Below are 13,649 nucleotides of genomic sequence, written 5' to 3'. Positions count from 1 at the left end.
TTTGGGGCAGATTCTGAATTCACAGGAAGCATAAAGATATAAGAAGTTCCTTAAAATCAATGTTCTTACAGCAATAAAAAAAAAAAGACATCAGAACCAGACTTAGTATTTATGAAACAGTAACACAAAATATATATTTGGAACTATAGTTGCAGATATGGGATGCATATATTCTGGGAGATTTCATTATATGACATAATCTTTAATTCTTGGAGAACCCAGGAGAGTTCTGGAGGGTTGGCCATTCTATTAGGATTCAGTCCTGCAGTCCTATCTAGGCAAAACTCTGCTTCCAGTGTGAGATTTAAGTGTGAAACATTTAACTCTAGGATTAAGCCCTATATAGAATTCTTCCTCATCTGGAGAGGCAAATAACAGAAACTCAACTCAGTTTTGTTCTTTATTATAGCTCCAAATATGAATTGTGGATTTCATGTTTAAGGAGACACACAGTATTTGATATAGAGAGATCATACACAAGTTTTAAATTTTTTTTTTTTGACAAAACGTGAAGCTTTCTGTAGAAACAAAGCCCAATTCCTGACCTGGTTCTCTGCTGACTTCCACTGGGAACATTATTGGGAGACCAAGGGCAGCTCACAGTAAGGCCCATAGTCCAATTATTTGAGTGGGGTGACTTTTCAAGATTTTGAACTAGATGTGCACAATTGTTTGTATTTAAGGCTAATAGAAACAGTAGGCTTGGAATCCAAGGTAGATAGGTCCATTGGGTGGCGGAGGGTTTTTCACTTTGTTAAGAGCCTATAATAAATACAGACTTCAAGAAGAGGAAAAACCTTTTCAGACCAGCCTTTCTATTGTGTTTCTGATAAGGAAGAATAAGGTATGTGCTTAGCTATGCTACCTGCTTCAAATTCTTTTTTTCCCTTCAAAATCCTCTTAGTACTACTTGTCCACTGTTGATATTTCGGGTGGGAGGCGGGGGAGTGGAGGAAGCAGACATCTCATTGCAACTGATGTTATTCATGTCATGGAATGAAAACTTGTGTGTTACTTCCTGTTAAATAGGAAATAGCAAGCAGTTTTTATGGAGGGATTTTTATTCATCACTGGATGACCAGAGGAGGATTTAAGAAAAGAAAAGAGTATTGGTAATAGCAGCAGGAGGGAGCTGGGAAAGAAGAATCATGGACAGATGATCATATTTTCAGAGATGTTATTATATTCTTATGACTTTTGTCCTTTGAGATAAGTCTGCAAATTCAAACATCTTGGAAGTACACTTGCAACAAACAAGTTTCAAGTGAGAGTTCAGCAGTTGGACTAGTCCTTACATCAGAAAACAGTTGGATATTGAGACAGAAACACCTTGTAAGTACACCTTATTTTTGGTGTCCAGAGAATTTTGTAAATCTTTTGGCATGAAAAAAAGGATTCTGAAAAGAGGAAAAATATTTGGAATTGATTAGGAAATCTTGTCATTTTTCTCAATCCACTTAAAGAACACTCAGGAGTTGGCATTATATGCACTCCAAGCTAATGGAATGTAGATATTTATATATGTTTGTAAGATTATACATACAAATCTGTGAGTGAAATCCTCCAGCTGCTCTGTTGATCAACTCCATGGACTATAATGGAGTTTTGCCTGGAATCTCTGTATTCCATAATAGTCACCAGAGTTTTGTCTGCATGAGAACCAAATAAGGATTCCAGATTTTGTCCCTGTGTTTCTGAATCAATGGGCTACAGAATACTGTTAAAAAGAAATGGAGGAGTTACTATAGAGGGACATATTCAGCTTTGGTTTCATCAGGCATGACTGTTGAATTCAAGGGGCCATGTTCTTAAGATCAATTTAGCTTTGGATTCTCTGATATTAGGGCCAAAGCACCAAATTTACCAAAGCATAATTTACAGCAGTCTGGGGGAAACTGTAAGTGATTGTAATTGCTATCTGTCCCAAAGAGGCCACCCCAGTAACTGGGAAATCACAAGGGCACAGTGGCCATTGGATATCTATCATGCCTCCTCCAAGGTATTCCACCTATGACACGCAGGGCCAGATTGGGGGGGGGCTAGCGGGGCAACTGCCCGAGGCACCAACCTATGGGAGGTGCCTGATGGGTGCTGTAAGGGATGTCATGCGGCCGGCCGCGCGACACCCCTTAGAGCTACCATCAGACACTGCATGCCCGATTGCAGCTGTAAGGTGCACAGCGCACTGGGGGGGAGGGCTGTGCATGCACCATGCGCCCGAGGTGGAGCCACTCATGCGTCTCGCGCCCGCTGCCCGAGGCACAGAAATGGCTCAAGCCAGCCCTGACAACATGGGTAGAGCTGCTTTGACAGCTCTATGCAAATTGAGAATTCTCAGGGGTTCCAATAAAGTCGTTTTACCACTCTGGTGAGTCACTTTGCATTTATGGAGAGGCCAAGGCAGGTGTATTGGGGCATAAGTAATTATTCCCCTTTATTCAGCTCTGGTGAGTATTGTGTCCATTTCTGGGGCCCTCAATATAGAAAGGATGTGGACGCATTAGAGAGGGTCCAGTGGAAGGCAACCAAAATGATTAGGGGCTGGAGCATATGACCTACGAGGAGAGACTGAGGTATTTGGGTTTGTTCAGTCTGCAGAAGAATGAGGGGGGATTTGATAACAGTCTTTGACTTCCTAAAGGAAGGTTCCAAAGAGGATGGAGAGAGGCTGTTCACAGTAGTGATGGATGGCAGAACAAGGAGCACTGATCTCAAGTTACAGAGTGGGAGGTCTAGGTTGGATATTAGGAAAAACTATTTCACTAGGAGGGTGGTGAAGCACGGGAATGGGTTACCTAGGGAGGTGGTGGAATCTCCACCCCTAGAGGTTTTTAAGTCTCGGCTTGACAAAGCCCTGGCTGGGTTGATTTAGTTGGGATTGATCCTGGTTTGGGCAGAGGGCTGGACTTGATGACCTCCTGAGGTCTCTTCCAGCTCTATGATTCTATGATTCTAGAGCTTGGCCCAAAGATTGATTGTATCCAAAGCTTCCTAAGTCACTTTTTCTGTCATGTAAAAAGCTATTCACCCTGGTCTTACAATAAGATCCCACTCAAGTCCAATGGGCTTGATGCCAGAATAGTTTTCCATCTGTATGGGTCCCATTGTGTAATTAATATTTTAGAAGGTAATTCCCATTAATCAAAATGTTACTGATGATTATACAATGTGTATTGGAAAATACTATTTAAAAAATAATGCAGGAATGTTCAGCTAAGTAAGAAAGGGGTGCTAATTGTTATCTAGCAGACACCCAGAGTTGCACATTTTTGCACATTCATGCCCTTCTGGATTTTCTGAAATATGTATACATATAGTTTTGTTCCACTTTATCTTATAGGAAAATGTATTCTATTCCATGTTCTTAGTTACGAATCTTACTATTACTCATGGGCAAATGTGCATAACTGTTATTAGCAGCCCAAGCTTCAAACAAAGTCAGATGTGAGTACAAGTCCTGCCAGCCACAGTTCAAATGAGAACGTCAGCTCTCAGATCCCAAAACATTTGCCAGTCTTCATTTCAATTAGAACGAGTTATCTAAAAGAACAGAATTAAACACTGGTGACGTATTTAACTCCCAGTCACATTCATGAGAAGTAGTTCATATTCCCAGAAGAAGCTTCACGTGAATGAGACACATATGATTGCAAACAGAGATGGAAATTAATATTATTCATCCAAATATACACAGTCCTACTGCAATCAACATTTATTTTCAGTGATATCAGGGGGAGAAATTGTTGGGGGAATAAGAAGATAATTTTTTTCTAATCTCCATCTCTCCTCCACTTTCATACGCATTGCAAAAAATGTATTGAATTTTTTTTGTACTGAAAATAAAACAGGCTTTTGGCAAAACATAAACTGGAGCTAAGATCACAATTGGACTGAAAGATTGAACTTCCCTGGAACTTCCCTCTACAAATAGAAAACTAATAGTAAGCTTTTGTAATGGTATTATTTTCATAGGGACAGAGCAGGGCATACTGCTTTTCATTCAGATTTAGTCTTTCACTTATTTTGTCAACTTTACTTGGGTAATGTCTTGGCATTTCCTCAGGTAGGTAGGTTTTTGTCTATCATCTCTCCTATGAATTATCTCCAATTCTAGAATCTTTCTCTCCCTCTCCCACACTCTATGAAGCCCTTGCAATGTGAGCAAGAAAAAGTAGTATGAATGATGTGTAATACACATCAAAACATTGTAAATAACTTCAGACTTTGAAAACACCTTCCAACAATTAGAAAGAATGATACAGACTGTGGTATTTCAAACAAAAGATGCATCGAGCTTGTAACAATATAAGGAATTTTATGTTTCTTATGTGTTATGACTTCCTGGGGGGGACATAAGAGAGCAACTCAGAATGTCACGCAAGTCTATCTGGATCTCTGGGCAGTATGTAGTAGGCAGAGGTACCTGTATATAGTGTACTAAGAATAAACTACAGTTCGATACATAAACATAAAGCTAATTATTTCAGTTCATATTGTTTCAAAAATTTATGAATGCAAGAGGCATTGAAACAAAGCTAAAAGAATTAGTAGTGAATGTCACTACTGAAAGCATCTGTTTTCAGATACAGAAGGTAGAAGTAATGGATGCAGTTTTAACGGTAAGTTAAACTTCTGATGAAATTTAAAATATTATGACAGCAAAGAAGTATATATAGAAATTTTAACCTCTGAACAACTTCAATCAAAGGCATCAACACATGACTTGTAGGGCACAAAAAAGAGCGTCAATTGGCATTTTATTTACCATTATCTAAGTAAATGATAAGTTTTTATAAAAAATACTTTCAATACTAACAACCACTTGAATCTTTATTTCCTCTATGGTAATTCAATTCATTAAGCATAATGCTGAATGTCTGGACATCATTAACTTTTATAAATATAATCAATATTAATAATCTAAAGTGTCAGGGATTGTGGAATTCATTTGCGGTTTCTAAAATCTGAATATTCAGAAAATATAGGACTGAATAAAAAGATCATTATTTATAATTCAATTATAAATAACTTCAAAACACTGTCTTACATTTAGTACAAGAACTCAGAATGACAGACTTAGGAAACAATTTGATTGGCTAATGAAAAGAGCTGTGTAATAATTGAACTGGATGGAATTCATTAACTTAAACAATAGCGCAAACATTTATAAGCACAACTGTAAGGTATACAGTTTCCATGGATTGAGACATACATATGTGAAAACAATGATACACAATACTGTACCCATCAATACTGTATATTAAACAGAGGTTAAACCAAAGATATATAACCTTGCCTAGAAGTGATATGTACAGTGGTGCACAAAAGCACAAAGGCAGATGCCACAGCATATTTTTTTTATGATGCAAGACTGCTCAAGATCATCTATGGATAATGAACCATGACAACTTTGAATTTGATGAAGCATAAGTTGATAGCAAAAGAAGGCAAGGGAATGCAAGAAGTATTTGAACAGTCAGCAAATGCATACAGATTGGTTTTTGCTTATCCTTGCAATCTGAAATAGCAACATAATAACCATAAAATGTGCTTCCACTAATTCAACATATCCTTGAAGTCAGAAAAAGCCATTTTTAGGAAAAAAAGTGCTCTGCAGGAAAATATCTTGAACTAAAGCATTTCAGAAGTTAAAACATAATCCACAAGGATACCAAACATTTTTTGTGCATTTAGAATACCTTATATGATCAGCATCAATGCAGTCTTCTATTCACAGGGAAATTCTTGAGTTGAAATATGTACCAGTCAAGTTCCAGATTCTTCACTGCTCAAGCTTCTCTTTTCTTTTTCACTTTAAAAAGAAAAAGTGAGAAAGATTCCACTTAAATGCTGTCTGGCACCTTTCTACTTATTATCTTTTTGCTCAACTGCTGTTTAGAAAACACATTAGTTATTCTTGGTTTGTTCTAGCCCCTTCAATTCTTGATTGTGAGAGGTGGAGAGGCAACACAGGAGAATCAGACATAAGATCTACAAAAATGAATCTTGGATGAAGAATTTTATTCCTGTGGTAGGTTGACACTCATGTGAGGTTTTACTTGTTTATTCTATTAATGTGACTTTTTTTATGTTTTCTACACTTTTTAAAACTGAGGCAAATGTGGTGAATTTGCCATTCTAGTGCTGTCATACCAACAAGATTCTTGTATGTCAGCTGATAAAAATGTGAGTAAATGATTCCATAGTTTTAACTTCCTGATCATCCATTCATCTTTCTGCCAGTTTGAGATTAAAGGTCATAATATATGACCAAAATTACGTGAATGTTTATCACCCTCACGACAGCTCTTGACTGAAATAGACTTTAGAAAAGACAATGGAAATTTTTGTCAACTGAAGACATGAAATCCGGGTATCCTTACTTCAGCCAGGGTTGAGTAAAGTCTTTATAGTGAAATGTGACAACAGAAGAATTTGCTGTGCAGGAATCAAACCTTGTTTTGGGCTACAGCCTACAGGTCTTGCTCAGCTAATATACCCAATGAATTCAGTTGATTAACATGGGAGTTTGGCTGGGTAAACATTATGGGGATTGGTATACAGTGTATTGAAATAAATCAAAAGACTCCAATTTATTTTAATAGGCTTTGGATCAGTTTTTATAGTATTTGGCCCTCTGAGCAGGTGGCTTTTCCAATCTGCTCTATAAACACAGTTCACACAATATGGAAAGTCTGCCTTTGGTTTAGTTTTATCAACAAAGAAAACAACCACAACAACATAATGTTATGCTGGAAGGTGTTAATGACTGAGAGCAAGCAAGTCTTTTGAGCTGTGGGCAATCACAGACCTCATTAAAGCTTATGGGCGTGTGAGCCACCCTTCATTCATCCAAATGGAAGAAGCAGTTAAACTCATTTATGAAAACAGAAGCACCCACACCTGACACTGAACAAGAACTAAATCAGACAGAATAAGAGGATTTTCCCTAGGATTGATTGTGAACACAAGGGTTAGGGAGCTGATTAGTTGCAGCTGTGTTTTTCTGCGTGGGTGGCAAAGGCAGAAAAGATCGCATGAGTGAGGGTGAAAATGCAGGCTTGGAAGTTACCAGCAAGGAAACTCCTTGCTATTGTTTATTCCTGCTGGGGTTAAGGAAACAGGACTTTAGTCATTATAGTCTCTATTCCTGAATATTGGTCAACCTTCTTGGGCAAAGGTGCAGCAGTAGCAAAGGTAAATTCAAATTTTCTCCAGAGACTTGGCTATATTCCTAAATATCCACCTGCACCATGCTTCCTATCTCAGGTGGTGTAAATGAGTGACTTCACCTAGAAAATTTCCCCTCCCTTCACCTGAGGATCAATATCAACTGAAGATGACAAGGGTGTTTCAAGCAAAAATTCTGTTATAGGTACCCTTCATACATGTCCGCATTAGAGAACTGTATCCAAAGAGCTAAATAGACTATGCTGAGGATTATTAACATCAGAGTTGTGACTAGACCCCTATGCTAGTGATGTATCAGAAGAGATAGAGACTTGAAATGTTACAAATCTAAATAGATAAGGCAGACAAAAGACAGGGGAAATGTGTCCAACTTATTTTTTTCAGATGGAGAACTGACACACAGAAGTTTTCACATTATCATGAAGTTTAAACTCATTCTGAATATGCTATAATTTAAATGCACTTTCCTAAAAATTACTAAACACCAGTATTAAATTTATTCTAAATCTAATTTAATATTTGCAGTAGCTTTAGACTATTTTCTTCAACTCCTTCCTTAGACACTTAAAAAAAATATCTCCTTTTCCCTCCTGCGCCACAAGGAATTTCAAAAAACACTTCATTATTTAAAAAGGATTAAAATGACATTATTTAAAAAGGGTTAGACTGGCATGATTTTCCGCAAATTCTTTTAACAGAAAAGTTTTTCCATTAAAAGCATTTGTGGAAAAGAGCATCTAGATTAGCACGGACGCTTTTTCGCAAAAGCACTTTTTGCGGAAAAGCGTCCGTGCCAATCTAGACATGGTTTTGCGCAAGAAAGCCCTGATCGCCATTTTTGCCATCGGGGCTTTTTTTGCGCACAACAATACCACATTGTCTACACTGGCCCTCTTGCGCAAAAGCATTTGCGCAAGAGGGCATTTGCTCAAATGCGAGCAGCATAGTATTTCCGCAAGAACACTGACAATCTTACATGAGATCGTCAGTGTTCTTGCGGAAATTCAAGCGACCAGTGTAGACAGCTGGCAAGTTTTTCTGCAAAAGCAACTGCTTTTGCGGAAAAACTTGCCAGTCTAGACACAGCCAATTATGTATAAGGGTACAGCTACACTACAACGTTATTTAGAAATAACTAGAATTATTTCGAAACAACTTAGTCCACGTCAACACAGCAGGCAGTTATTTTGAAATAATGTTGAAATACTGTCAAGCTGAAGGACTTCTTACTCCGATTCCTGTAACCCTCATTGTACGAGGAATAAGGGAAGTTGGAGGAAGTGCTCTATAATGAAATAAGTGCTGTGTAGATACTTCCAATTTTGAAATAAGCTAGGCAATTGACATAGTTCAATTTGCATAGCTTATTGTGAGTTAAGCCCTTCTGTGTAGACACTCCCATAATCCAAGATTCTTCAAAATTTTCCACAATACATGTGAATCTTCAAAGAATATGCCACGCCAGGAAATAATTACTTTCAACCTAACTTTTCCGTTGCTAAGCAAGGCCATGCTTAAATTCTACCATTTCTTCCTTTCAGATTTGTAATCTTAGTAATGTTTTTGCATATTTTGTATGCAATTTCTGAGATTCAAAGAAGAAAACTGAAAAAAAAAGAAAGCTCCATGAGGCTGACACCCAGAAGGGTCAATGGAATTGGAACCTTTAAATGACTGTACAGACCTCTGCCACGTGGGCTAATGGGTAGTAACAGTAGTAGTTTATTATAAGGATAAGCACTAGAGGGGGTTGAGACACAAACTTTTCCAGTGAGTTTCACAGGTAGTTGCTAGAAGGGTGAGACTTCAGGGGTTTGGCATTTCATTCTAGGTGCTGGAGGGGAGTGTGCTTTAGTGGGCACAGATTCTGCCTGTTCCCATCATCACTGCTATAGTTTGACCCTGTCTGCCCCTTCTCCATCCTGTCCCAGTCCTGTCTCTTCCCCACACTTGTCCCAGTGCCATTCTCCTTGCCTACCAAGTCCCAGTCTCTACTCCTCAGATGTCTCACCCCAGTCTCCTTACCCAGCTATCTCTAGTTTCTCTTTTCAAGTTCCAACCTCTCCCTTCCACCTGACTCTCAAGCCCAGATCCACAAATGCTCCTAGGTGCCCAGACTTCAGGGAGGAGAAAGAGGCCTCCTGTATAGACTATAGACCAGCATCATAACTAGTGGTTTAAAGTTTATGAGAGAGGCCACCTCCTATTCTTACTTCATTCCACCCCGCCCACTGCCAGTTGGGCAGAATTAGAGATGCCCAAGCTATTCTCACAGGAAGTACCTTAGACAATTTACTCCAGGAGAGGGGTTCCCAGTTATGGATACTGAGCCCAGATAGGTATCTCCCTCCATTCCAAACTGAGGCACTTAAATCCATGAGAGGGTTAGATCTCAAGATATGCTCCTCTCATCCATGTATCACTCATTAAAAACACAGGCAATGCACCACATAGCATGCTGCTTTTAATGAATCCCAGTCTCCATTCCTTGCATAGGAACAGTAGACACCTAACTTTCCATTTGGGGATTTCATGATTTTCTAGGCACCCACAAGTTAAACACTTTGTTTAAAATTAAACACTCATTCCCTCACTACACAGAGTATTAATCTCTTTGCCCAGCCTGTCCCAACCCTCACCTCATCAGATTTGTCTCTCCCCACTTCCCTCCCAACCCCCTCCATGCAGGCTCACAGTCCTTTCCTGAAGGTTCTCATCCAATCTCCAGTCCCACATCCCCTCACTGGAATAAGAGCACAGCCCTGATAGGCCTATGGTAGAGAAGAAGAGCGAACTGTGGTTCAGAAGGAGAAATGGGACTATCTTCCCCATCATCTCTGTCTTCATGTCCAAACATCATAGTTTGCTCTCTCCAACGCCTAGTCCCGGTTACTCCCCTCCTATTCTATTGGCTCAATCCCAAACTCCTTGTCCTAATTTACTCCTTTAGTCCCCCATCCCCAATCTGTCTTTTCTCTTCTCTGCATTTCAAATGAAGTGGGGTTTTAAATATCCCTGCTTCACTCTTTTCCGACCAGTTCTGTAAACTTTGTTGCACAGGGCATAAGGAATCGGTCGGAAAAGGCTTTCCTTGTGAACCGATTCCCGTCTAGACTGATGCTTTTTGCCGGCAAAGTGCCACGTCGACAAAAAGCGTCAGCCATTTCTATTCAAATGTAGTGTGGGATATTTAGCATAGTTTAGACACACCCCTAGTGTCCCACCCTGTTCCAGCCCAAAGCATCTGGCAACATCTGTTACAGGGAAAGCTTTTTAAGCCTGTCCTTGAGCATGCTCATTGCTCTGTGTGGGTGAATCATGTAGTCCAGAGATCCTGCATGTGAGAGAAGGGGGGGAATCATGCTTAGCTGCTCTGTGAGGGTAGTACACACAGTGTCTGGTCAACACAGAGATATGAGCACACTCTCTTGGAGTGTGTTATTTCACACACTCAGAGATTTTAGCTGTAAAATTCTAGCAAGTCTTGACTGAGCATCTGACACTAATTTTTCCAAGGCCAAATTTGAGTAGATTTTCACAGGGATGTCACAAAGACCACTTCGCTTCCAAATTTCAAGGCCTTCCTAATTTTCCTAATCTTATTCTTGGAAACAACTTCACTCTTTTGTCTGAAATAATAAAAAAATAAATTATTAAAAATTTCAATCTAAGGCAAACATCCAGAATGGGAAATTTCATCCCAATGGTTAAATTTAGTGAAGTTACAAGCAAGTGAAAAGGGGTCTTCTAATGGAAAATGGTGGGCAAGCTTAGGACTACTATTTGTTTAAGAGCCTTCCTTGTGTGAAAAACTCTATTAACAGCAACATTTTGATACAACAGGAGTTAGTTTTTGGATTTCAAGAAGAAATTGATGACTCAGTCAATAAGTTTATGGGTATTAATTGAAGTGAGTGTGAAACATAATCCATGTTTTTACAAGCATTAGTAGGTGTTCTTGAAGAGGTAAAACATCTCTTTACAAGTCCCTTGGGTTACAAAATGAGCGTCTCCCATATTGGATGAACAATGGATATGATATGATTATGATATTCTGCATAATGAAATAAAGAAGCCTAAATATAAGCAAACATGGCTAATAAGACAAAATGCAGCAGGAAAACCAAGCAGATGTTTTTAGTATCCTAGCACATTATGAAAAACAGCAGTGATGACAGATTGTAAATGCTTTGTTCTCATAATACTTCTCACTCTAAGTACCAAGTTATTTACATGATGTGTATAGAAAACCTGAGTATAGTCCTTACATTTCTATATAATACTGCATCTATCAGCACTTTGATGAACTATGTATCAAACTGGCAGCTGTTGCTGGATACCAATGGTTCTTTAGGGAAAAAGTTCTTACATAGCCTTTGTATAAATACAAATCAAATGCAGAAATCTTTTCAATTTTCATTTTGTATCCAAACATTTAGTAGCTGAAACAGCCCATTTTTTTGTTTTTTGTTTTTAATGAACATTGAGGTCCTGGCCCTTGGATAGCCTCCAATCATAATTCATGTCTTTTGTCAAGGGCAGTGGTAGGAAGGTAGAGAAATCACCACAGATGGGGAGGAAAAAGGCACTCTTATCTAGAAAGGCCTGTGTCCAACTAGAACAGGGTGGTATTAGCAGCATAGGAAGATGTAGGTACAAATCAAACTTTACGTCTAACCTTTTATCTAGAAATAAAAAATCAGTCCTTAAAAAGGTTGACTGGCCATATCCACAATTTGAAATACAATGCTGGTTGCCAGTTGACTGCAGTAGATTTTATTATCCCGACTCAGGAAGGGCAATTCAGTGCTTATTCCCTTCTAGAATAACACAGAGGTGAGTGCACTCCCTTGTTTTGCTTGAATATTAAGACCACAGCGTTTGAGAATTTTTTAAAGACCATCATTATTTAAGTTATGTTATAAAGACTAGAATAAGTAGGAGTGTGTTAGTCTGAGTAACTTCCCAACACTTCTAGCACAATCAATGTAGCCCGAGAAAGATATTTTACAAAAAGTTGAAATTTTTCTGCAACAGAAAAATATTCTCTGTAGATATCTCTGAGGAAGTCTGGTGAACCCTTGTCATCTGAAGAAGTTGGTTTTGCTCATGAAAGCTCATGATACTCTCTCTGGGTATGTCTACACTACCCTCCTAGTTCGAACTAGGAGGGTAATGGAGGCATACCGCACTTGCAAATGAAGCCTGGGATTTGAATTTCCCGCGCTTCATTTGCATAAACTGGGCACCGCCATTTTTAAATCCCTGCTCGTTTGAACCCCGTGTCGCGCGGCTACACGTGGCACGAACTAGATAGTTCGGACTAGGCTTCCTAGTCCGAACTACCTTTACTCCTTGTGAATTACCGTTACTCTACGCGGCACGGGGTTCGAATGAGCAGGGATTTAAAAATTTCACACAAGTACTACTCTAGGGTCCAGAGGAAAATTTGGTGTGGAAGAGTATTTGGTATAACACTTACTGAGATATTCCTAGTTTTCTCAGTAACAAGACTGCCTAAAAACCAAGAATTCAATTCCCCCCCAAAAAAAATCCACAAAAAAAATTCAGTTTTGGTAATCTGTATTTTCTAACAAAATATGTTTCACTGAAAAATAAGGCAGACTGGCCTCAATCAATAGATAGTGAATGACACAAGTATCCTATCTACTTTCTTGGTTGGGGGTCAAGCTCTAGGGAAAAACAGTCAATGGACTCCCCATACGCACACAAGCCGTGCTGCTATCAACATAGTTCCCTTGACATTTGGGGAGTGCTGTACCTGCACTGGCTGGTGCCCAGCGTGCTGCTGGCTGAGCTGCTGGGCATACTTTTCTGGCATGGTCAGAGCTTCCACATGCTGCCCTGTAGGATAGTTAACTGTCTAATTGTGCAAATCCAATGGCACTTGACCCACTTCCTGCCCCTCCCTTTTTCTGAGATCACATCCTATCCCGGTCCTTCTCCTAAGCCCATCCCCCACTTCTGCTATCCCCCCTCCCTCTGTTGCTCACTCTCCCTACTCTCACTCGTTTTCACCAGGCTATGGCAGGAGTTTGTGGTATGGGGTTCAGTTCTGGGCTGGAGCAAGGGATTGGGGTATGGAAGAGCTCATGGAACAGTGCTTATCTTGAGATGCTCCCAACCGTCACATCCTTCTGGCAGTGGTTCCTAGACCGGGGGCACTGCTGCCCACGGGAACCACTCCCGCAGCTCCAGCTAGTCACAGTTCCTGGGACTTAGGAGCTGCAGAGTTGGTGCTTGGGGCAGGGGCAATGTGTGGAGACCTTCCCCAGGTACATGCTGGCCACTTCTGGGAGCATCATGGAGAGAAAGCAGGCAGGAAACCTGCCTTAGCCCCATTGCAATCGCCCAGGACCCTGGACAATTGCCTTCCACTCTCCAACTCTGCTCAATAGACAATACCCTAAAACGTTTATGGGCCAAATCAGGGGAGT

The 13,649-nt window shown here is 39.8% G+C and overlaps 1 protein-coding gene across 2 annotated transcripts in view; it reads right to left on the bottom strand.

Moving 5' to 3' along the window:
• Window positions 1–13,649, bottom strand: part of SYT1 (synaptotagmin 1) — a 520,808-nt gene that overhangs the window by 398,775 nt on the left and 108,384 nt on the right. For both annotated transcript variants that reach the window (XM_075932323.1, XM_075932321.1), the window contains exon 2: window positions 5,700–5,812. The gene's annotated coding sequence lies outside the window, so the exon portion shown is untranslated. The remainder of the gene's footprint in view (window positions 1–5,699; window positions 5,813–13,649) is intronic.

Source organism: Pelodiscus sinensis, chromosome 1 (assembly GCF_049634645.1).
Source record: "Pelodiscus sinensis isolate JC-2024 chromosome 1, ASM4963464v1, whole genome shotgun sequence".
Lineage (NCBI taxonomy): Eukaryota > Metazoa > Chordata > Testudines > Trionychidae > Pelodiscus > Pelodiscus sinensis.
The sequence above is the reverse complement of the archived record's forward strand: the minus strand, read 5'-3'. Positions and strand labels throughout refer to the sequence as shown.